This window comes from Adiantum capillus-veneris, chromosome 5 (assembly GCF_014529385.1).
Source record: "Adiantum capillus-veneris isolate H3 chromosome 5, ASM1452938v2, whole genome shotgun sequence".
Classification (NCBI taxonomy): domain Eukaryota; kingdom Viridiplantae; phylum Streptophyta; class Polypodiopsida; order Polypodiales; family Pteridaceae; genus Adiantum; species Adiantum capillus-veneris.
In genome coordinates, this window is record NC_140935.1 from 125,636,005 (window position 1) to 125,662,382 (window position 26,378).

Consider the following 26,378-nt stretch of genomic DNA (forward strand, 5'->3'; position numbering starts at 1 on the left):
TGTTTACCCAAGTAATGACGCAACAACCCCAAATATTTTAATCTTGAAAGTAGCATTCAAATCAGCCTTAAATTCAGCAATATGTCTGTCATTTGGTCCAGTGATTAGCAAATCATCTACATAAAGAACCACAACGAGAAGTACATCACCCTCACACTTTACATACAATGTGCTTTCTGTTGGACTGTTACAAAGGCCTCATTTGCCCAAATGAGTGTCATCTTTCTCATACAAGGCACGAGGAGATCGCTTCAACCCATACAAAGCCTTATTACATGTGCACACTTCGTCCTCTTGTTTTTTCTTGACAAAACCGCGAGGTTGCGTTACATAAACTTCCTCAAATATGTCACCATTTAAGAAAGCAGTAACAATGTCTGATTGATGTACATCCCAACCAAAATGAGCTGCCAATGCACATAGAAATGCACAGTAGTCATACAACAAGTGGGAGCAAAAGTCTCTTCATAATCTTTGCCTTTTTGCTGTGCATAACCCTTTGCAACAAGTCGAGCCTTATGGCGATCGATCTCACCATTCGGCTTGCGTTTCAACTTGTAAACCCACTTTGTACCAATGGCCTTTTTGCCAGTAGGAAAATCACATAAAGTCCGTGTGTCATTTTCTAGAAGTGCATCATATTCTGATTGCATGGCAGCCATCCAATTTTCTGAATTATGTGCTTCATCAAAAGACAGAGGTTCCTCACCATCATGTAAGCTAGACACAACCAAAGCATAACACTCTGATGCATAAGATGCATGGCGAGAGCTTGAACGAGTACAACTAGACAAAGGTGCATCCAATTTACTGTCACGCAATGTATGCACTGGCAATTTTGGCATACCTCTAGCCTACTCATTTTCAGCCTTTTCCTCATCAAGTACATCATGTACATCTGCATCAGTAATAGGCTGATTTGTAACATTTTTGGAAACCCCGATAGGCTGTACATTTGCCTCATTGGAATTTACATTCGAACTTCCACCACTGAAAAGAGGAAATAGAGTGTCATAAATGTCTTGTGAGTGTACATTACTGTCTCTAGTACATGACAGCAAGGGCTGAATAGAATCTTCCACAAACACTACATCCCATGAAACCAGAATACGCTTTGTTTGCGGATGATACAACCTGTAACCTTTGATTTTATCCTTATAACCAACAAAAATACATTTGACAGCCTTATCATCCATTTTTTTGCACCGTGTTTGTAACATCAAAGCATATGCCAAACAACCAAAAACACGCATTTTCTCAATAGAAGGCTTTCTATCATGCCATGCTTCAGATGGAGGAATAGACTGCAAAGATTTTGTAGGACACCTGTTAAGTACATAAGTGGCACACATGATGGCCTCAAGCCAAAAAGAATGCGGCAAAGCTTGACTTTTTACCATACATCGTGCCATTTTCATAAGTGGCATGTTTTTCCTCTCAGCAACACCATTTTGTTGAGGTTTATAAGGCACTGTACATTGGTGTTTTATCCCACGAATAGCAAGAAATGCATTAAATTCATGAGACATATACTCCCCCCCTCAATCAGAACGAAGGGTGCCCATAGTACATTTCGAGACCGTTTTCAGCCATAGCCAAAAATTATTTGAAGCACATAAAAACTGCGGACTTTGCTTTAAGTGGAAATACCCATGCATGCCTGGAGTAATCACTTGAATGAATGTCACGAATTAAAGGTAATTGCCCAAGAATGGAGTTTGCATGGGCCCACAAACCTCACTATGCAGAAGCTGCAACCGGCATGTGGCCCTAACTGAACCATCCTTTGGAAACTTTGAACACTGCATCTTACCCAAAATACAGCCTTCACAAACATGTTTGACAGGTGCTTCAAGGGACGGCAAAGAAGCAACCATATCAAATTTCTGCAAACGCAGCAAACTGGCAAAATTCAGATGCCTAAAACGTGCATGCCACAATTTTGCATCGGAAACAACCCTTGAATCTGCAACTGCATTTGCAAAATTTTGTCCACATTTATCATACAAAGTGAGCTTATATAGCCCATGACACAAATGGCCAGATGCAACAAAAACTGAGATCATGAATTGTACATCTGTCATCCACAAATTTGACTACAAGTCTAATTCTAGCAAGTGCAGATACAAACAAAAGATTCTTCTTGATCCCAGGTACATAAAGTGCATCCACAAGTGTGAAAGGACTACCATTTGCAGCAGTAAGCACAATCTTTCCAACTCCTTGAACCGGATAAGAGGCATTATTGGCACAAGTGACTAAATTCCCATGAGGGACAGACTCGAGAGAGGTGAACAATTCACAATGTGAGGTAATGTGCTTTGTAGCAACACTATCAAAATACCACACATGTGAATTTGCAACAACTGACATGCATGCATCATGGACAACAGGATTGTAAGTGCACTCTGCACTAAAAGCCCATTCTGCATCAACATCAGCATAACAGTCTCCTTTCGTAGAAGACTCAACAATGGCTACATTTGTAGTGGAACCAGCATTTGCAGTGGAACCACCCTCTTTCTTCTTAGCCTCTTTGGCCTTCAACTTAGGACACTTCTTGATCAAGTGATCATTAGATTTACAATAATGGCAACACATCTTCTTTTTGCCCTTATCACCAGAATTTCCAGACGAATTGCTACCAGTAGAAGTATTAGGAACAAGTTATTTTCCAGTCGTAGAAGAACCATAAGAAGTGGTTGCATTGCTGTTACCACCCTTTCTTTGAGAAGCAATAAAAGCCTATTCAACTCCACGATGTCTAGTCTTGTTTGTTTTGGAAAGTGACTCTTGCAACAGCAATGTGCAAGATGCATCAAACTTGACAACTTCAAGATTTCCTTGGGTCATAAGTCTCCAAGTACTAGCAAAAGTCTGGTAAGAATCTAGTAAGGCATCAAGAACAGTCTGCACAAGGGAACTATCTGAAATGACTTCACCTACAGAAATAAGTTGCTCATTGATATCCTTGACACCAACAAGGAAAGTGTCCATATCATCTTCCTCATGCATAATCTTCGACTCCTGTTTTTTACGCAACAAAGCATATGTAGCCTCATTGCAGCTTGCATAAAGACCAGTCAGAATATCCCAAGCCTGTTTTGCAAATTCTGCCGAACGAATGTGAGGAGTAATGATGCGCTTCATAGACAACGCAATCAACACATGAGCCTGCACATCTTTCACATCCCAACGAGCTTGTTCTGCTGTAGGCAAAACAACTCTAACAACAACAATCCTTACAGCAAGACCTGCCACATCCTCAACATCGCCTACATCCTTAGAACTAGGACGTACATCAATGCCCTGCACAATATGCCAGATAGCCATGGAAAATGCCTGCACCTGATGTGAAAACTGTTCAAAATGAGGAGAAACTGAGTGAGACTAGTATGTGCTATATAGCACAACCCGCAATAGACTGTATGGGACCTGTTATGTAGTAATTGGCACTGATAAAAATTCTGCACAAAATGACAAAATTGCCTGTGCAGACTTGGTTGTAGTGGAAACGAAGGTCGAAATGAGCCCGAATCAAAAATCTGAGCAGACTAGGCTCTACAAGCTTGCCCGAAATTTTTGTCGACCTGCAAACGCTCGCCAAAGCTCACTGAAATCGGAACAATGAGTAGACGTGTGCTGGAGCAGCTAGTGACTAAGCCCGAGAGGACGCAACCTGCTCTGATACCAATTGTTGGAATTAGGGTTGCAGGAAAACACACACATCTTGGAGAAGATGAAGGAAGCTCAAGGCACACAATAGAGAGTGTTCTACTTAGTGTGCAATGGAAAGATAGATATCCCTAGAGTGATGGGCGTATATACAAGGCACGGGGAAAAAAACCTCCTAAAGAGGGAAAAATTTCCCCGGCGGTCCTAGTGTGTTCACACACATCACTACCACATGTATGTAAGGTCTCCGACCCCGAGCTAAAAGAACACCATTGTACCATGAAACAATCATAATCGAAAAAGTTACTATTTTTAGTAGTTTTTCAAAATCTATCGATGCCATGATGTTTAGAATGTCATAAAGCTTCCAAAAGTGACATAAAATAATTTTTGTGGAAATTTTCCAAAAATAATAAGTTTTTGGTCACCCGACCCGTCAGTTTTGATCGTCTCGAAAAACTGTACCCGTACCCCAAATTTGAAAAAATGCAATTGCGGACATTGGGGGCTGCTAAATATGGCAGGTACCCAGGTTAATACACCTTAGTTAGAGCTTAGTATAGCAAGTTCCGGAATTAAATTATGATTCGTATTGCCCGTCTTAGGTTAAAATTAAATTTTCCTAAAGTTGTGTGGGGAGGCACCGGGACTCGGGGACTGTGTGGGAACTGGCTCTAGGCCATTGCAGACTGAGTTTGGCAGTAAGAGGGTGCCCTCACACATTCACAGGGCTCGCGGGCTACTTTCCATGCAAGAGAGAGAGAGAGACTAAGTGAGCTCTTGAGCAGGTAGGACACTTGGTAAGTATGCAACTAGAGCTGCCATGCATGAAGTGAGTACTCCTCCAGATGCATATAGCAGGCAAATTCAAATTTTTCAACTTGTGAGCCTATATAAGAGTATGCTCACACACACACACAAGCACACATATATGTTCACACACACACTAAGTACACACACACACACACACACACTCCTACATACACACACACACACACACACCTTGAGGAGGTGTTGCCGATAGACATAGTCTTTGGAAGAGGAGCTAGGAGGGAAGGTGCTGCCCGTTTCTCGTCTCAAGGAGGCCCTTGCATCAGAATTTCGAAAGGAATTCAGCCGTAACCTCGGTAATTTTCGATTTAATTCATGCTTGTTGTAATTGCCTCTCTAATATCTTCTTAATTCCTCATCTAGTATGCATAATCATAGTCAAAATACTCATTAGATACTCTCTAATTTCCCGTATCCATGATCTGTTGCATAAATATTAATCTAATTAGTAATCATGCAAGCAATTAGTCACTCTTAATCATAGTTTAAAGAATGTTTAAGAAATCATCCACTAGTCACCGTTGTGATTAAAAATCAAGTCAGCTTTGAGGTGGGAATGGTCCATTGCATTCTATTACTCCATAATGTGTAAATAATTAAATTAGAATCAATTGCTCATGGATTAGGATTTAATTAGGGAAAATTAATCCATCATTAATCATTAGAAAGGGAGAAATCCTCTCACCTATGCATACAGTAAATTTGCAAACCTCTACTTGCATTAGGAAGTGATTAAGCATGTTGAATTCATCTCTAGTAAATAGATTGAGAAGAAACCTGAAATTCTTAAGTATCTAGGCCAAATAATTAACCTTAGGGCCAATTCCCATAGAACAAGTAAGGTGCTATCAGAAATCTCTATGTCTTGAAGTAATCAAACCTCTCGTATAAAGGGATTTGCTTATTGAAACTAATCTGTCATTTTGGTCGTATGTTGCTCTCGAATATTAGCTCTTTTTTTTTCCAAGTTGTTAATTTAAGTAGTGAGTATAAAATGGCCCCGGTAAAGAGAACTCGTTTCGGTGGTTCCCATGACTGCAAGGCTGGGACAAGCAACACGAATGGGAAGGGAAAGGCTCCCATGGTTGACCAAGTACCGGCCAACTCACGGAGTAATGACGAGAAAATTGTGGAGGTAGGTCACATTTTTAATTCAAGTTTTGTTTAAGTTAACATTGTATCCGATAAGTTAGGAAAGAACATATCCCTAAACATGTAGGAGAAATCCAACAGAGATCACTGCATTTGAATTGAAATGTATATTAATTTCCAAGTAGGAAAGAATGATTGTTGGATATACTGTTTGAGCTAGGAAAGAATGTTTGGTAGGGAAAATTTAGCTCAGCTAGTTCATTTTCAATTCCAATTGATCTAGTCCGAATTCCCTCTTGATCACAGGGGGCAGCTCGCGAAGTTATTCGCAGGAGCTAGAGTTCCTGGTTAAGGGCTCTTGAATCCACGACTGCTGGTTAAGCGGTGGATATCCACAACTGCTGGTTAAGCGGTGGAAGTCCACGACTAATGGTTAAGCGGTGGACAACCTAGTTGTATGGGCAGCTAGGCGACAATGGGAGGAGTAAACTCTCGCTGGAGGGGGGATGTTGTACCTCTAGAACATTGGAATTTCCATGAATAAGTTTTTGAGTAAATTTTTACTAGAGTTACTGTCTTGGTGCCGCTTTGCAATACTGGTTGAAGGGCTGTATTAAAGAACTTGTGAATTGGAAAATAAACAAGGAACTTATGTGTTGAACAACCATGTGTGGTAGTAATTAGGTAACAAAGGAAGTGTGAGTATGGGGTGGAAGTGGGGGCTTGGCTCGGGTTGCCAATGCCTATGAGAAGGGTGGTCCCGATTAGTCGGGACCTCTCCGTCCCCATAAGTGCAATAAGAACGTTAGTATTACTCATTGCCCCTAGAGCGGTAAGGTCTCAAGTGTACGTGCCTCTGAAACATGGGGAAAAAGGCACTCGGGACTTCTCTATTCTTGGAAGGTGGGTCTTAGGATCGCTAGATAAGTTAATCATGCTTCCCCTGTGGGGTGGAACTAGATCTCGATGCTAGTAGGCTCGAACTCGACTCACTTTGTGATGAGAGATCGTCTGCTAGATGAACCATAAACCACTTTGTTTGCTTCCGTTGTAGATCTAGTGGCCACTAGGTTTACCATCAGATCCGTCGTTGAGACGGCGGGGTGGGGACCTCACAATGTATATGGTAACATAGACCTTCCATAGTCAATTAGTCTTTCATCTTGGAGAAGGCCATAGTCAATTAGGCTTTCCTCTTGGAGAAGCATGGAGATGTTGATAGATAGTTTTCTATGTAAATTAAAACTCTTTTATAATGGAGCTCAAGCAGCATGTAGCAACGATTATTTAAAAAATTGAAGTGAGAAATCAAGGGAGATTCGCGTGTGCTCTTTATCTCTTTGCCTGCAGAACTCATGTCATATATCACTACAAAGCTCCTTGGCTACATGTCGCTAATCTTAATTATGATAATTTCTTTATCTGAGATAGTCTTCTTCAAATGTGTAGTCTATTTCTTGTAGCAAGAGCAAGATAAGAGAGAATAATACCAATTTTAGCATAGAAAGAGCACATGTTGAGCATGGTGTAGAGAAGCAAGCATGTACCTAATCTAGAAAGGGGAGCCTTCTCTTTTAATGTGAACTGCCTTCCACTTATGCCTCATCCTCACTTACCTAAAGGTGTGTGTAGGATTAGTCAATGTAAGAGAACCACGGTAAATTCAACAATCCAGTACCCTCGTCTCCTCGACTTCCCCAACCACCCTATTGGCCACCAAATTCACCACCTCAACTGCCATGCCCACCACTACCACTTGGAGGTAGACCACTAACCCTATCCACTACCATACAATGACCATTCAATCCTATTGCATGATGTTTGATCACGTTGGACCAAGAGACTATATGTCTTCAAAATCTACATAGGCAAACGTGTAAGCATGACACAAAATTAACTGCCCTGTTTGTCACCCTCACACTATTCATCAAGACTAGAGAGTTGCACTCACCCCTTGATTTCCCTTGATTTCCTATTAGTTGGAATTATTATCTTGAGGATGCCACACCCCTTAAAAAACTCAATCAATGAGCTGTGTATCTGCACTCAGAAGAGAAAGTTGAAAGGAACCTCTTCATGTAAATTTGAATGGATTACAAAATGGGATGTGAGAGCAATTAAAGATTCAAAAAGGCTTTCCAAGTGATTATGTAATATGGATCTATTTATCCCGTACACTAAAAAGCCCATGTAAAACTTAGATAGTACATTCTCCCTAGAGGAGCATTGAAAATCTTTTTAAAATACTAGTTCACAAGAAAGTGAACTACTCAATTTTCAACATTTCAGTTAGTCCATTTAGGAGCAGTGAGTGCGCACAATATCTTCCTCTTGAAATTTGTCAAACCCTCTTACAAATGCAACATAATGAAACCCCCTCATCCATTGTGTTAAAAATAAGGCATTCTATGTGATTGTGGAGATCATAGGCACTATGATGGATAGTCAGGAGCATCAAGGAAATTTCCCTCATAATCATGGAAAATTCCAAATCTAGACAGCAATTTTCCAAAATTGAATATAAAACCCCTCTTTTTTTAAGTATCTCTATTAAATTGACTAAAGCTTTTACATTTTAAAACTCATTATACTGAACTCACGTGGTACATTAACATGATTACATAGTGCACCCTTGAGGCAAACATTTTTTGATCCTGCACATTGCAAAGATAGAAACATACCACAACCTCAAAACTACAAAGGCAATGCCCTAATTTACTCTTTTTGCGCCTTCTATCGACCCCATCATAAATAGCATAGAAAATTAAGCGCCTCACAAGCAAGGAAAACAATTCAAAGTTGATCAAATGCAATCACATCCCAAATCCAAAAGATAAGTCAAGAGCTAAACTTTCTTTCGCTTCAAGAAAATATTTTTGATATCTTAAATTTATAAGCTATTTGAGTATTTTCACTCATAATGGTCACATAAGGTTCGTTCACCCCTCCCAAACTTCTTGGATTTTTGATATAATAAACATCTTTCTATTCAAGCATAAAAATCCCAAATCCGGATTGACAATCTTTCAGTCTCTTCGCTTTTGCAAGGCTTTTTCCGAGCACTACTTTCTATGACATACCATATTTACACATAGAAATCTAGGAAGAGTCCATATTCATCTTTAAAAGGAAGTGCAAGTATTGAGTTATCCATAAGACGACAACCTATATTCAGTATGAATAGTATTGACCAAATACTACAACATCCCAGCAAGTATCAATTAATGCTCTCTCACTCTCACTCTCACACACCCCTAACACTCATGCACATATGCTAGAGCACACTGTTAAAACAAAGGTCTATGCATTGAGTTCCTCTCATGGCTCTAGAGGTGCTAAGGCAAACCCACCCATAATGAAGCCTAACATACAAAACTATCTGAGACATCTATTCACATGAATCCCAAGTTCAAATGGAAATTTTGCAAACTTTATCCAAAAAACCTTTGATGACATGGTCCAAATATAGTTAGCTTCTTTTAAAGCTTTTGCAAGCAATAAAAAACCTTCCAAATGAAGGGTCACATTTTGAGATAAGTTGAAGTGTCGCTTGTCTTTCTTGATTGCCACCTTGAAAACAGGCCTTTGGTTGTGTAATGAAATGCTTACAACACCTTCTAGACAATTGTGTGGACAACAATTTGAATTGTAGTGTCTATAGACATATGAGTCCTTTGTAGACAACCTAGTCAAAGGCTATTGCTAGAAAACTTTAGAGATCAAAACTTGTTGGCGAGGTTAGGGTAGAGCAACCTAGAAAAGTAAGCCAGCTAACAACTAGCAAAACCTAAGATGGCTACCACACTAGTATGGTAGTTTATAAGCTAGCTAAAAACTAGTAATACCTCAGATGACCACCACATTAGTATGACAATTTAAAATTCAACCGAGCTAGCATTCCACTTCAAAAATAGGGATTAGTTTCTTGAGTCCCATCCAATTTTTTTGTTAAAATTAGGGCATCATGATATTTCCAAAAGCAATAAAAAATCTCAGTAAAACATCAATAGAAGCAACACTCTGTAGCCTGCAGACCATCATACAACCATCCCAAAACCACACAATCTCAAGCATTCAAGGGTTGCAAGCTAGTGAAAGCACCCATACATATCAACAACCATAATGGTAGTGTGTTCATTTTGCAATACGACCAAATTTTAAAGCAAAGCACCCATTTCCAAGTTTAGAACAAGCCATAATTAATATTTTGCATAGAGCCTGCATGAAACTGCCTTCAAAAATCTGTGAAACGTGTGATGGTCTATATGTAGCCACACAAGCATACACAATTCTCACTCCTGCGAGAGTGGGTACAAGAACACCAAATTGTGTCTAAGTTGACAAAACCTGTCAAAATGAGAGTAAACACTCGATCACTGTCAATGTGGAAATATATCGCAAACTTTTATGGCAAGAAGACGAGGAAAAACAAATAGAGTTTTCTTTGCAAAATGAGCCAAAACTCAACGCAAACCGCAAGCCAAAAAAATTGTGTCTAAGCTGACAAAACCTGTCAAAATGAGAGTAAACACTCGATCACTGTCAATGTGGAAATATATCGCAAACTTTTATGGCAAGAAGACGAGGAAAAACAAACAGAGTTTTCTTTGCAAAATGAGCCAACTCAATGCAAACCGCAAGCCAAAAAACTGTAGATAATCGCTAGAGTGGGAGTAAACTCGACCACTAAACCATCAGAAAGTAACTTGTGAATACGCATAAACTATGGTGAGAATCTGGAAAAAATCCAACAGAGTTTTCCCCGAAAATTGAGCAAAATCCTCAAAAAATCTCTTCAAATCTCATAAAAGACAAACACTCAATGTTTTAGTAAACAAATCCACAAATGGTCTACATACAATGCCAAAAGCCTGGCAAACTGGCTCACTCATGACTGAGTGGCTCCATGGATGTATACCTGTCCAAAAACACATGTAGACCAGCGATCCTGCTACCTACAAGCTACACCTAGCTCAAGCAGTATCCACAAAATGCATACATAACACGAAACTGTGCTAAAAAAAGCTCTCTGAAATGCCCCACACAATAATATAATGCGCATAAAACCGCATCCGGATGTGCAAAGATCTAAAAGTCACATCCCAAAGCATCACTTTCATATGCAAAAACAAGATGAATTCTCTCTCAAATAGCACCAGAGTGTGCCATATGCAAACCACATCACTCTCTACAATGTAGGGATCAAACTGCAAAACTTCAATATGTTGAGATTATTGACAGGTTGCTGCAAAAAATCTAGCGGTAAAATTTTTAAAATTCTGATATGATAAGCACGTCCAAAACGTGCCAAAACCCTGGGGTAGACTCCTGGATCACATATATCCGAGTCCGGGTGTGAGAGATATGCAAAAAACATCCGTTTTCGGCTCAAAAACACAACATAAACTTGCTGCTATTGCACCTGCTTTAATTAAGATCATAATTTCAAAAAATGGAAATCCCCTTCATGTTTGGAATGTGCCAAAACCCCAACCTAAACTCCTAGATCATATCCATCCGACTCCGTGACAGAGATATGCAAAAAACATTGTTTCGGGAGCCAAAAACAACAAAAACGAGCTGCAACACTTCTTCTTCCTGTTGTATCTTTGCAAAATCCATCATTGTCTTGCTATACAAGCTCTAAATAATCTGAATATACATGCCTAAGCTTAGATTTGACGCCGTCAAGCCGGATCCATCGCCGCCGAGAGCTCAAGCCGCCATACCCGAGCTCAATCGCTTCCGTCTTGCACCGAGAAGCCATCCTGTGAGTGTCACCAAAGCTTTGATACCAGTTGAAGAGTGCATGTACATGTGGAAAGGAGAGAGTACACAATGTGTGGGTGGAGCAAAACTCAAGTATGAGCTACCCCTTATTCTTTGTATATGTACACAAGAATAAGGTGTTGGTGGGCGGGCGCCCATAGCTTGGGCAACCGGGCAAGGCACATGCGCCTGTACCCCAACATCACACTTGATCCCTGCCTCCGTCCCTCTCTCTCCCTCCCTCCCCCCCTCTCTCTCTCTCTCTCTCTCTCTCACACACACACACACACACACACACACACACACACACACACACACACACACACACACACACACACACACTTTGTCATAGCAAGCTAACCATAGCTACACACACATACACACACACATTCACTTGGTAAAACTGAGTTACGACCCTGTGTTGTACAACTGCTGGTGAAGTTAGTGCTTTTTACCAACTTTTGGGGCTACCCTATGGATACTACCCCCTAATCTATCTCTTAACTTATACTTTGGCCTCTTGAGTATTTAGGCAGCTTTTGAGTTCATTGATTCTGCTTGGTTTTCATCAAAATTGTCGCGGTTCTCATACTGTATTGCGGCCCCGAATCTCTTTGGGGAGTGCCTCTGTTGCGGTATCGTGCATTTGCTCGGGCTCTAAACCAAGGCTGACATCACATTAAGAGTGAATCCCCCTTGGTGCTTCAAGACCATATATAAAGAGGTGAGGGATCTTCTGCTCCCTCACTTAGACTTTGCTATTTTTCCTTGGGAAAGAATGAGAGGAAGGAATGGTGCTTGATCTATTGATTCATCTCTTGAAAACATAATATTCGACACCCGTTGCCTCACAAGTTAGGACCGTTTTGAATCTGATGCCTTTTTAAAGTTGTAATACTAGTAGATGACATTGAATCTTTCATATGGTTATCATATTGATGTTTTGACACTGATGGGGAATATAAAGGCTGACTCCCCGGTGAGGTGCTGGATATCCATGATTTTTTCTGAGTAATGGAAGAAGGGTTACTGGTTATACTACCATCCTTTGATGGCTGCAGTTGGTAATGTTACATAAAAATAGAGGGAGAGCTTTTACTTGGCCTAATCCACCTGGTTATACACAGTCTATACATCTTCTTGCTCAATCTTTGGTATGTTTGAATAGTAGCAGGGTCTTGTTCTTCCATTTAACAAAGTTGGGCTGACTTATCTGGTCTTTACAAATGGGGCCTTCTTCTTTTTTCTTGGTACTGACTGCATACATTCACTCTAGTTTTCTGATTGCTACTGTGCTAGAATATAACATCTAACTTATCATATATATACTTTTTAGATTTGTTTACAATCAGATGGTGAGTGTAAAGGCTAAAAACCTGGTGATGGTGCTGGTTATGCATAAACTCTCTGGTTACTAGAATACTGCCATATTCTGATACTGGTCTTTTGGGATTCTTTTGAGAAACTGGATACTGTTTGTTCACATTAATAAAGGATTTTTTTGGTTTTTTTTTGTTGGCTTCTTGACTGGTATTGACTGCATACTTATTAGAAGATGACATCAAATATTTCATGCATATGGGTATTATTTTGGTTTTTTTGACACTAATGGTGAGTATAAAGGATGAATGCCTGGTGGGGATGCTGGATATGCATGCATTTTTTGATTACTCGAAGGTGAGTTGCTGGTTATGCTGCCATATCCTGATGGTTGCAATTGGTTATGTTACATTCACAATGGAAAAAAAGGGGGAGTTTATACTTGAGGATCTGGCCTGGTCTAGCTGGTTCTTCACAAACTACTTCTTGCTTTTACCTTGGAAATTTGATTGCAAAGGGGGAAGCCATATTCTGATAGTTATAATTGTAGCTTTCATTGGATGTTTACCTATCTTAGCTTCTGGGAAACTATCATGAGTATACTTCTGCTCACTAGCTCATATCACTGGCTGAGATAACTGATCCTTTCAAGGGGGGCTTTCTTTCTTTCTTTCTTACATAACACTGATTGCCTATACTCACCTTAGGCTTTTTTTGCTTGACTTAAGAATGACATCAGTGAGTTAAGGGAGCAGCAAAAGGATACACTAGTTTTGGTTATACTGGTTATACCGCTTGTTTTCTGATGGTTGCAGTTAGTGATGTTACACTCTAAAAAAAGGAGAGTGCTTATACTTGGCCTAGTCTAGCTGGTTAGACTTTACATCTTCAAGGTTAATCTAAGAAACACTGCAAAGTGGTATACTGGTTTTGCTAACATCTTCTGGTTCAGTTTGGTTCACATCAACATATGATGTTGTTTGGGCTTCTTTATCTGGTACTGACTGATCCTCTGCTACTGTGCTGGAGTATAGCCGATACAAGTGTTGCTCGATATTTTAATTTTTGGCAGTTACTCGAGCTTACTTTATGGTTGCTTTTTTGAGTGTTGCATACTGGATCCTACTTTGATCTACTGCTCTGTTTTTTACTGGTTAGAAGGAGTGATTACCAAGATTGCTATAACACAACCTAATTTAACTTATCTGCGGATTCGACTGATAATAATGGATACATGAGTTTCTCTAGGGATGCTGGCTATCTGCTGGCTTTGGCTGGCCTGTGCTGGTTGTTTTGATGATCTCAACCTAAAGCAAATTTATAACGGATACCTTGTTTGGTTGTTGATTGCTCTGATTTATGGCAGAAGTTGAAAACAAATGGAGTAACTCTAGCAGGAATATGATGCTAGAAAATCCTTCGTACTTTATTATACAGGACAGTAGCTGGTCTAATAATTTTTAAGTTTGACATGGATAACAACTGATAGATTCCTTGAAGCGTGCCATACGTAGCCAAGTCTAACATATCTGTTGTCTTGACTATATGGATGCATGTGAGAATTCTATCTTGGCTTAAAGAGGTTTAGCTTGTTGCAGTCCGACTTTGGAAGCATTTTGAGGATGCAATTGGGATAGTTTTTGATACCTTTGTACAAATTCCTTTGGAATGATACTTCATTCTTACTATATTGTATAGTTTTGATTCAAAGACATCCGTTTTTGGCTCAAAAACACAACATAAACTTGCTGCTATTGCACCTGCTTTAATTATGATCATAATTTCAAAAAATGGAAATCCCCTTCATGTTTGGAATGTGCCAAAACCCCAACTTAAACTCCTAGTCCATATCCATCGGACTCCTGTGACAGAGATATGCAAAAAACATTGTTTTGGGAGCCAAAAACAACAAAACGAGCTGCAACACTTCTTCTTCCTGCTGTATCTCTGCAAAATCCATCATTGTCTTGCTATACAAGCTCTATATAAGCTGAATATACATGGCTAAGCTCAGATTTGACACCGTCGAGCCAGATCCATCGCCGCAGAGGTCAAGCCGCCATAGCCGAGCTCAGTTGCTTCCGTCTTGCACCGAGAAGCCATCTTGTGCGCGTCACCAAAGCTTTGATACCAGTTGAAGAGTGCATGTGCATGGTGTAGTGTGCATGTGGAAAGGAGAGAGTACACAATGTGTGGGTGGAGAAAAACTCAAGTATGAGCTACCCCTTATTCTTTGTATATGTACACAAGAATAAGGTGTCAGTGGGCGGGCGCCCATAGCTTGGGCAACCGGGCAAGGCACATGCGCCTGTACCCCAACATCACACTTGATCCCTCCCTCCCTCCCTCTCTCCCCCCCCTCCTCCCCCCCTCTCTCTCTCACACACACACACACTCACACGCACACGCACACGCACACGCACACGCACACGCACACACACACACACACGCACACGCACACACACACGCACACGCACACGCACACGCACAGGCACACACACATGCACACGCACACGCACACGCACCCCCACGCGCATGCGTGCACACATACACACACACACACTCACACTCACACACTTCACTACTTGCTTGTAGTTTTTTCAGCATCAAATTAGTCTATAATATGGCATAGATTGTTGACAATCTGGCTTTAAGATGTCCCACACTTTGGCTCCCTCTCTCTTTCTCTCTCACACACAGACACACACACACACACACACACACACACACACACACACACACACACACACACACACACACACACACACACACACACACACACACACACACACACACACACCTAGCTTGAGAGAAGGCTCCATCCTGTGTGCATAGGGGAGAGAGAGAGAGAGAGAGAGAGAGAGAGAGAGAGAGAGAGAGAGAGAGAGAGAGAGAGAGAGAGAGAGAGAGAGATATGTTTTGTCATGTTGATGCCTTGAGCTCTTCTTCATGGTTGTTATGGACGTATGTTCATGCCTTGAGCTCTTCCTATATGCAAGTTTTTTTGACCCGGCTCTGTGCCCACCATTGGACACCCGAGCAGAGTTTTGGTACTGGGTTACACAGAAAAGGGAAATAAGAGAAAGGCAAAGGCACACACCCAATGTTGAAAAGAAAAAGGATTTCCAGCTTGATGAGAAGCAGAAAAGAAAGATTATTTGTGCTATGTCAAAGTGCTGGCAAGAGCAGAAACAAGGATTGACAAACAAACTCCAAGGAGAGATATTTGATTAGCTACTCCAGCAACCGGTGTTCTATAACCTACAAAACTTGGCATATTGTATAGAGAGAGCATTGCTTTAAACATCTGCAACACCTTGTCAGAAGTCAAGGTCTCACGCTCAGCCACATAAATACTTTTGAAGAGGACAACAGTGATGGCCTGCATTAATTCAAGGGATGAAGTAGATGCAAGGTCCTTTACCAAAAGAGCACTTGCAAAGTCACTAGGTATACATAGAAGAAAGATCGGTTTTGCAAATGCATGACTACACTTTGAGGATAAGAATAATCGTTTTTTGGTTATAGCATATCAATGACACGTTCATCGTTCTACATGCTTCACAGAGGACATTAAGGATATTGTGTTTGGTTTCTAGATAGCAGAGACCCACACCCGAATCTCTCCAAATAAGAAAGACATATGCCAAAGGCGTGTCGACGGCAGAAGGCTGTTGTTAAGCATCCATTGCATCTGCTAGACCAACGTCAAGTACTATGAAATGTGCAATTTAACTTTGTTTCCCTGCACAGTAAGAATAGACACTAGGTAAAGTACTTTCAAACACCACTTCAAAGCCACTTTTAAGCAAAGGTTAAGTGCTTTCAACCACTTTAGGGGGCTATTGTTTGTATAAGCACTTAACAACGGTTAAAAAGCGAGTAGAACTCTAAAAAACCACTTTATATGGCTATTTATCTTAATAGCAATTAACAACAGATAAAATGAGATTAGAAGCCTGTACACTACACTTAAAAACCACTTTCAAGTAGTTTGTTGATCGTTGTTAACCCCTTTCTTAGGGCTGGATTTTGGCAAGCTTTTAAGGTGCTCCTAAACACTTCAAAGTGGCTTCACAAACCAACAAGTGGTTTTAACCACTCTTAGGTGATGTTGACCATTGTCAAACTATCACAACCACTAATAATTAGGAAAACCACTTGGAAGTGGTTTAGCAACCTCAAATACCACCTCAAGGCATTTTTGTGGTGTTCAAATCACTTTCAAGTAAAATGAGTATCCTCTTTCAGGTGGCTAAAAATTTGCCAACTGCTTATAGATTCTTCTTAAGTACCACTTTTGATTAATTTGATGACCACTTCCAACCACCTTCATGTGGAACATGGAATTTTTCCAAGTTCCACATGAAGTGCTTATATATGTTCTCCACTTTCATGTGGAACTTGGAATTTTTCCAAGTTTCCAAGTGCTTATATATGTTCTCACCACTTTCAAGTAGTTTGATGACCGCTTTCAACCTCAGGTGGTTGAAAATTTTCCAAGTGCTTATATAGGTTCTCACCACTTTCAAGAAGTTTGATAACTGCTTTTAACCCTCTTCAAGTGGTTGGAAATTTTCCAAGTGCTTAAATAGATTCTTACCACTTTCAAGCAGTTTGATGATCGCTTTTAATCACTTTCAGATGGCTAGAATTTGACAAGTACAATAGTGACAACTCACATTATCTCATCATTGCCTCTGTTTTTGCGTAGGTAGAATTGTACACAAGGTTTTAGGACATGCATCCTACCATGCACATCTCTCTTAGATGCTTTGATAGTATGAAGCATTCCTTTGTTCAAAAATTGAAGGATTGTAATACATGCTACTGCAAGTATTATGTGTAGACTGTGTACATCAAAGAGGCTTTCAATCAAATGTGGCATGAAAGGTATGGATTACATGGAGGTTCTTGTCAATGTAGATGTGAGGTTTGTGATCATGCAATAAGTGGCAGTATATGTGAGGCTGTAATTTCCACATTTGAGAGCATCACAGCCTCGGGGGATTCACTCTATATATAAAAACGGGACGCCACCAGCGAGTAGACAACTTTGATAAAACCCCTATATACGACTCATATTAGGAAATATGACCCCCCTTTATATGCTTATACAACAATCAATGCAGAAAACTATCATACTCCTATCTTACATATAAAATTTAGGTCTCACATGATCTAACTGAGTAAAACTAGTCAAAGAGCGTGTAGCATAGTGACTGGCAATGTACTAAGAAACCACTTCTATTGATAACTAGATGTACCCTCAATGTTTCTTAGTTTGACTTTCAAACTATGTGCCTGTTCAGCCTGCACTCTAGATACTCGTCCAATGTTGACCCATCTAAATTACTCAAAAAACATGGTTATAAAGTTTTGTTAGGTTCTCCTCCTAAATTTGCATCTATAAAAACTCTTTATAGCGTTCATCCCTTGACAAATGAACTATAATCACAAAACAAGCAATTGATACAAAGCAGTGTTAGTTCTTGCATGTATCTTTGTAGCTATTGATTCACAAGTTTGAGGGAAGACTCCTCTGGGATGCCATGATTTTGAAACACAAAAACTTCCTCTCATTTTCCCCTTTCTCACTTCTCACTTCTCCCCCTAAATATGATACCCCCTCCCTTATTTTTAAGCTTGGGAGATAAATTATTGGGGGCCTGCCCCTAACTTATAGCTTATGTAACTTGTCAAAAAATCCCCCTCCTTTGCACTTACGTGGTGTGGTAAGTTTTCCATGGTGATTCCCCGGGATCACAACACTAATGGGAGTCCGTATTGTGTCCCAAACCAAAAAATTCCATGTTTCATTTACACAAGTGCTTGATGGGAGAATGCGATCATTGCAGTGCTAAGCTACTTAGATGTTGTCCTCTTGAGGTACATAGCGACAACAACTTCATGGTGGCTGCAAAGATTTTTTTTGGTGTGGAGATGTACAAACTGGAATAAGATGGCCACTGCCACAAAAGGAAAGATCTTGTTATTCAACATATTGGGTGCTCCACTTTCATTTTGTTCATGAAAGACAAGATAACCAAGTTCATCAAACATAACTACATCTACATATGGTAGGCTAACCAATTTAGAGAGTGTCTACAAAATTTTCCAAGTGATGTCGTTGTCTCTATGACAGACTTTGTTGAAAATTATAGTTTGAAAATTCAAAATGAGATCCAATCCATGCATTGGTATTCTAGTCAGGTGAGCATTTGGGTCCTATGTGCGTTTGAGAATGGGTGACATCCCAAAAGATTCTCCATTTTTATATATTCGATGACAATGTGTATGACACATTGTTTGTGCAACATTGCTTTCTTTTGCATGACCAATGGTTGAAGGACTAGGGTTTTTTTTAATGCAACACTGGGTATGGTCAATTGGTGCAACGTCACAATTCAAAGCACGACAACCTTTCTACTTTGTTGCAATGTTTTCTTAGCTTACTAGGCTTGAGATGATGCACAACTATTTTGGGTTAGGTCTTGGAAAAGGTGAACATGGGGACGCTGCAGTAGTCATAAATAGGGCATTGAACCATGAGTAGTTGAAGGTGGATGGAGAACCCCTGCATAATGCAACAAATGTGGTAGATTTTGTCACCATAATGAACAATAGGAAAGGCTATTAGTAATTCGTGAATAAAGTTGATAGGGTCTTTTGGGAAATCAAGGTTGATGATGTGCCAAGATATATAAAACGGGATTGCATGCCAGTGGGTGGATCACATTCTTTGCATCGCGTGAATGGTTTCTCTTCTACAGATACAACTGCAATGAGGTGTAGAAACTTGTCTTCCTTATGCCATGCTTGTGTACATGGTTAATGGAGAAGATATGCAAACAAAGCTCTTGTAGAAGCACGGTGGTACTTGAAGATCCTACCAGTAGAGGCTAACATAGATGAAGATGTTGTTTCATGTAATGGAATTTGCCTATTCAATTTGAGAGTAGCGGAATTTAATGAGAGTACTTTCAAGAAATGATTTTGTGAGCATAGCGGGTAGACATAATTGAAGATAGCAACATAATTATAGCAATTAGTTAACTTGGCATGGACAATACTTTTGCAAGAGAGAGAATTTAGAGAACATGACAACAGTTGAGGACCGGATTTCTGTGGAGCCAGTCCCCCCTCCAATAGGCATTTGTATTATGATTTCTCCCATAAAGAGAGACTTGTTACAATACATTCTTTGTGTTCCTTGTGACCTAGGTGAAGCAATGAAGATGGAAAGCTTCATGCATCACCATCATAGCATAACCTAAACTTGAAGAAAGCTTTAACTATACCAAGCCTCAGTCCCAAGACCTCAAACACCTTCGAAGGGAGAGAGCTAGCAGGGAATGAGGGTAGGGAAGAGGAAGAAGAAACATTTCATACGAGAAAGAGCTAGTTCCTCACTTATCATAACTCTTGTGCTAGCATACATAATAGCATAGTAATGAAGAAGAAATAGATGGCAAGCTCAAGCATTGAAGCATGGATCTTGGATGGATTTGCACTCCATAGCCAAGAGTGTTGGTGTAGGCTCTCAACCTCTACTTGCTTGGAGAAAGAGAGGGAGCTCTTTCACTTTGCATAGTACACAATGAGAGTGTTTGTGAGTGTGTGTGGGTGAGTATACCCCCTAAGCACCCCCCTAGCTTGCTTGGGTCGACCCCCCCTTGTAGCTCATGCTTGAAGCTCATTGGACCCCTCCAGGCCTAGCCAATCACAAGCAGGAGCCATTACAAGCAACATGGGTAGCCTTGGGACAAGTGTCCCCCTTTCCCCTTTGAGAGAGAGGACTTGATAAATGCAAAATCAATTAATTAAATATCCTAAATTATCATTGGACCCCTTGGGTGGCCAACCAATAGGCTTCAGGCACACCATGAGGGCAACATGGGGAGGAACTTGACAAGTGTCCTTGCTGCCTCTTCAAGCTGGGGTTTCCCTTGTGTGTGTGTGTGTGTGTGTGTGTGTGTGTGTATTCTCTCTCATCCCCCCCCCCCCCCCCCCCTCCTTGTAGGCTCGCCCCCCTCCTTGTAGGGATATTTTTGACTTTGGATGAGAAAGCCCCTTAGTCATCAAGCATGACTAAGCACTTGAAGTAGGGGGTGTTCCCACAAGCATCTCAGGCAAGCTTCTCAAGGCACCTCAAGCACCTTAATCATACACCAAGTCAAGCACCTCAAGCATGGAGCCAGTCAAGCACCTCAAGCATCTTAATCAAGCACCTCAAGCATGACAAGCACCTCAAGCAAGACAAGCACCTCAAGCACGACAAGCACCTTGAGCTTGGGCTGGGTTCCCACCTCAAGCTCAGCCCTAGCTTACCTAAGGTCAAAGGACTTTTACACACATTATTGGAGGTCTTCAATGAAGCTAACCCTAAGTTCTTATGCTCCATTGGTTAGCCTTGCTCTTGATAGACCATCTCCCATTTGGGCCCCTTTACTATTGGCCCCGTGTTGAGATAGATCTATAAGCACATATCTATATCTTAACACTTGTTCCCATTTATTCTCCCACATTAAGTGATCAATTTAATATGAGAAAATCATTTGGGTTGGTTAGATATTAGATTTTATGACATTTCAAGCAACGAGGAGATTGATGCACCCGCGTACGTTGGCCATCATGATGATTTGAGTGATTCCTTGCGTGTTAAAGATAACCTTGCAGTCAACATTGAGGAAGACTGATTTTTATATACTGAGGTGTTGTGTGGAGAAGAGTCTATCCATTGCAGCTCAGAAGGATGCATGGCACAATCGGATCAAGAATAACTCCTATTATGTTGAGGGACAGTTTTATGATAAACTCAAGGGATGCTCCAATCGATACTTGTTATTAGATGATAGACCTTCTACTTCCATGTGATCTCACATGATTAGATGCCTTAAGTTTCCCTTGTATCCTGAGAAAGATGAGCCTAATTTCTACACCTTGAGTGATACTATGTATGAGAAAATCTACAATAGCATGCCTTCTGATACCATTCCTTTTTAGAACAAATTATACTCTTGAAGTATAGTTGGGTACCCCTTTTTTGTATCTTTTCCTAAAAAAACTTATGTTCTTGACCCTATAGCTGAAGCTTTTGAATCCTTCGAAGTACTTGTAGCCACTTTAGATGACTGGACCACTTACAAGTGGTTCATACAAAAATTGCCATCCTCTTGCGGGTGTTTGAACTAGTTGTAAGTAGGCTCATACAAGTTGTAATTGGTCCTTGAAACCATCTAGAAGTGGTTGCCAAAACACTCTTATACACATAGTTCTAATCTCATAGACCACTTGCAAAAAATTTCTCAATCACTTGCAATTGGTTTTGAACGACTTGAAATTGGTTTTCAACCACTTGCAAGTGGTCCCTAGTTTACAAGTGATGCGAAAACACTATTATACACATAGTTCTAATCTCATAGACCACTTGCAAAAGCTTTCTCAACCACTTGAAATTTGTTCTCAACCACCTACAAGCTGTTCTCAACCATTTGCAAGTGGTCTCAATTTTACAAGTGGTACAACTTACACTTCTTCCCACTTACAAGTGGTTTTAATCACCTACAAAATCCCAAAGACAAAATAGGTAAAACAATTTGAAACCAACTTATAATTAAAAAACTTGCAAGGCATACAAGGGAATAGTTGATTGAAGAGAAAATTGGGTTTCACATTATAAATCAACATGCAATTCCACAGTACAACATCGAATTCATTTACATTTAACAAAACATAAAAAGTCCCCATCATGAGTTACACCATCAAACCCATCATGGATGTTCTTATATTTGCATACATAGTCACATGTATCTAGCCCTCTTGTAACATGGTGCTGGAGGGAGGAATTTTCTCCTACTTGACATGTTTTTCCTCACCATTTTAGCAAACTTAGATTGCTCTTGATTTCTTCTTACATCCATTGCACATGTAGTGGCTATCTTTGATCAATTTTTTGATATCTTCCTTTTTTAGACATTTGTAGACAAATGACAAAACTTCATGACGCAGGAAAGTCTCCAATCGATCTTCTATTTGGTCCTCTAGAGAAGGCAAGATAACATAGGATTATGTGTCATTCAAGCAACAAATGTAATATTTGTCATCTAGGAGGGTGTTACCCTGGTTGAATTGTGGCAATTTTTTCCAAAAAGTGCTCAAGTTTAAAAAGAGCATCTGTTTGGAAGGCTTATCTCATGAGCTTGTACTACATGCCTCTCTTGGAATCCACCTACTCAAGCACCTATGGGCTAAAACAATCACAATTCTAACCTCTAATGTAGGTCTCTTCCGCTGCATGTGTTCTAGACATACACTTCAACAATCTGGCTAGCCCCTAGAACAAAACATTCTGCAAAGTGGTGCACATAGTGCTTCACAAAGCTGTCCTACTTCACAATTCCAAAGGGAAGCATGTCAAAAGTAGGTGGGGTTCATTCTTGTCATGAGTGACAAGAAGCATATCATCAATATTAATGATCAAGGAATGCCTATTCTCCTCATCGAGGTGAGGGACATGAAACTAAACTACCTAGGGTGTCTTGAGATAAAAATGACCCAAATCTTCTTTACTGCACTATCGGCAATCACCCATAACATCTCTACATCCTCTGGTTCCTCCACTTTATCCGTAGTTTTTGATTCTATGATCATAGCAAGGTTTTTGGTAAAACAATTGAAAGCTAGTCCAACAAAATGACATTGTCATCCCCATGTTAGCATTTACGTAAATGACTTACATGAAATACCAAATGAATACAAGAGTGTACAGGTAACAAGAGATTGTAGGCTTGATCACCAACTCACTTGATTATCTTGAAAGGCCCACAATAGCTCGGAGATAACTTAGGCGTTGGCTCGGTCTTCAAACTTTCTAAGTGCTTTGGCACATGCAAAAATACCTCTTCCCCTTTTGTGAAGGTAACTTGTCAACATTTCTCTTTAGCATACTTTTTATACCAATCCTGTGCTTGTCAAAAATTTTGACAAGCCAGTTTTAGCATGTCCATGTGGGCTTGGAGAAAATCCTTGACCCGTTGAAGCTTTTCAATAGCTAACCCCACCATAACTGATGACCTAGGTTGAAAACCATACATGAGCATGAAAGGACTAAAACCAGTCATAACATCCTTAGCACTATTAAAAGAAAACTCAAGGGTAAGAAAATTAATTTTTCCAATCTGATTGCTTCTTGCGTATGCCCGTAGCATATCCTCTAGCACTTGGTTGACTCTTTCAGTCTGATCATCCATTCTAGGATGACCACTAGTACTTATGATGAGTTGTGCACCTAATTGTTTAAATATATCCCTCCAAAAGTGACGATTAGACTTCGGATCATGATAACTCACAATGCTACTTGGAAATCCATACAAGCGGTAGAGATTGTCCACAAATAACTTGGCTAACCATGGAGTCTTCATTGTGGACTTGGTTGGAATAAACTTGCAAAGTTTAGTCAACCGGTCTACGATCACCCATACCGAGTCATGACCTTGTACAATGGTTGGTAAACCCAATCCATAGAGATACTTTCCCATTTACCGATAGGAATCCCCAATGGATGCAAGAGAACTCCTGCCTTGAGACACTCTTCTTTAGTTACATAACATTTTTGGTAATGCAAAACATACTCTTGAACATAGCCATGTAAACTTGTCACCGTACAAGAGTATAAGTCTTCTTAATGCTTGAATGCCCTGCACTTGGATTGTTGTGACATTCATAAATAATTTGGCACCAAATGCCTGCGTCTGTTGGTACATAGACTCTCCCCTTGTGGAGTACGTACCCATCATCTATGGAAAATTTTGGCACCAAATGTCTGCGTTTGTTGGTACATAGACTCTCCCCTTGTGGAGTAGGTACCCATCATTTATGGAAAACTTCTTCCATCTCTGTAGCTCATCAATTAAAAGATGAGAACCGAGTGTGGAGGTTAAAGGTGCACTACCAACACTAGAGTGAGAAGGATCCCTCATTTGCACATGGTTCCACACTTTGGAGTATGCCTCATCATGCTCACATTTTCCCTTGAGAGATTCCAAAAACTTTCTTCAAAGATCCATAAAGAGAAGAGAGTTGATCTCCTGCACTCAGCTAAGAGCATCAACCACTACATTGTATCATCCTTTATGATACCAAGCTTAGCATTATACTCCTGGAGAATCTCAGTCCACTTGGGCTTTTGACCCTTCAAATTTGTTTGTTGTGTAGACCATTTTATGGTTTCATGGTCAATCACAATCTCAAACTAAGCTCCATACAAATAATTCCGCCATATCTTTAAAGCAGATATTATTGCATAGATTTCCCTTTTGTAAGAAGAATAAGTCTCCGATGCTCAATCTGTTGGAATTAGGGTTGCAGAGAAACACACACAGCTTGGAGAAGATGAAGGAAGCTCAAGGCACACAACTGAGAGTGTTTTATTTAGTGTGCAATGGAAAGATAGATAGCCCTAGAGTGATAGGCACATATACAATGCTCGGGGGGAAAAACCTCCTAAAGAGGGAAAAAATGCCCCGACGGTCCTAGGGTGTTCAGACACATCACTACCACATGTATATGGTAACAAATCCCCCCCTGGAGTGATGCGGTGAACGAGAGCTAGCACATGAGTAAAGGGAAGTGCCATGCCCTGAGGACATGATTAGTCCACAAATGGGAGTAAGCCCAAAGCTTTGTGGAAAGCTTCAAACTTCTCACGAAACAATGCCTTTGTGAAAAGATTTGCAAGGTTGTCCTGTGTTGGCACATAAGCCAAGTTGATCTCTCCTGGTGAGAGCCTCTCCCTGACATAGTGGTAATGCACCTCAATGTGCTTTGTGTGAGCATGAAAAACTGGGTTCCTCGCAACTACCAATGCGCTCTAACTGTCAGTGTAGATAGTGTTGGCAGTGTCCTGTCCAACACCCAAATCATCCATAAGGTGTCTGAGCCATTCACACTCAATCATAGCTGTGAAGACTGCCCTGTACTCATCCTCACAAATCGAAGTGGCCACAATAGGTTGCTTGTTGCTCAACCATGATATACATGAACTGCCAAGCATGAAACAAAAACCACTTGTGGCCACTCACGTGTCAAAACAACCAGCCCAATCTGAGTCCGAAAAAGCATGTAAGTCTCGTTGCAATGATCCCCCCTTGAGATAAAACAAGCCAAGATGTAAAGTGCCACTAAGGTAGCGGAGAATCCTCTTGACAGCCTGCCAATGCTTAGACCCTCGGCTATGCGCAAATCTGATGGCTTACGAGACTTCAAAATGAATATCCGGCCTTGTGTTGCATACATAAATGAAGCATCCAACAACAGTTTGGTAAAGAGTGACATTAGCAAGATCACCACCGTCATGAAGACTCGATTTCAAACCTGTTTTCACGGGAGTGGCAATAGGTTTGCAATCCTCAAGTCCAAACCTACATAGCAATGTCTATATGTAACTTTTCTGACACAATGCAATAGCACCATCACACTGCTTAAACTGTATGCCCAAGTAATGATGCAACAGCCCCAAATCTTTCATCTTAAAAGTAGCATTCAAATCAGCCTTAAATTCAGCAATATGTCTCTCATTTGGTCTAGTGATCATTAAATCATCTACATAAAGAACCACAATGAGAAGTACATCACCCTCATGCTTTACATACAATGTGCTTTTTGCTGGACTGTTATTATGAAAGCCTTGT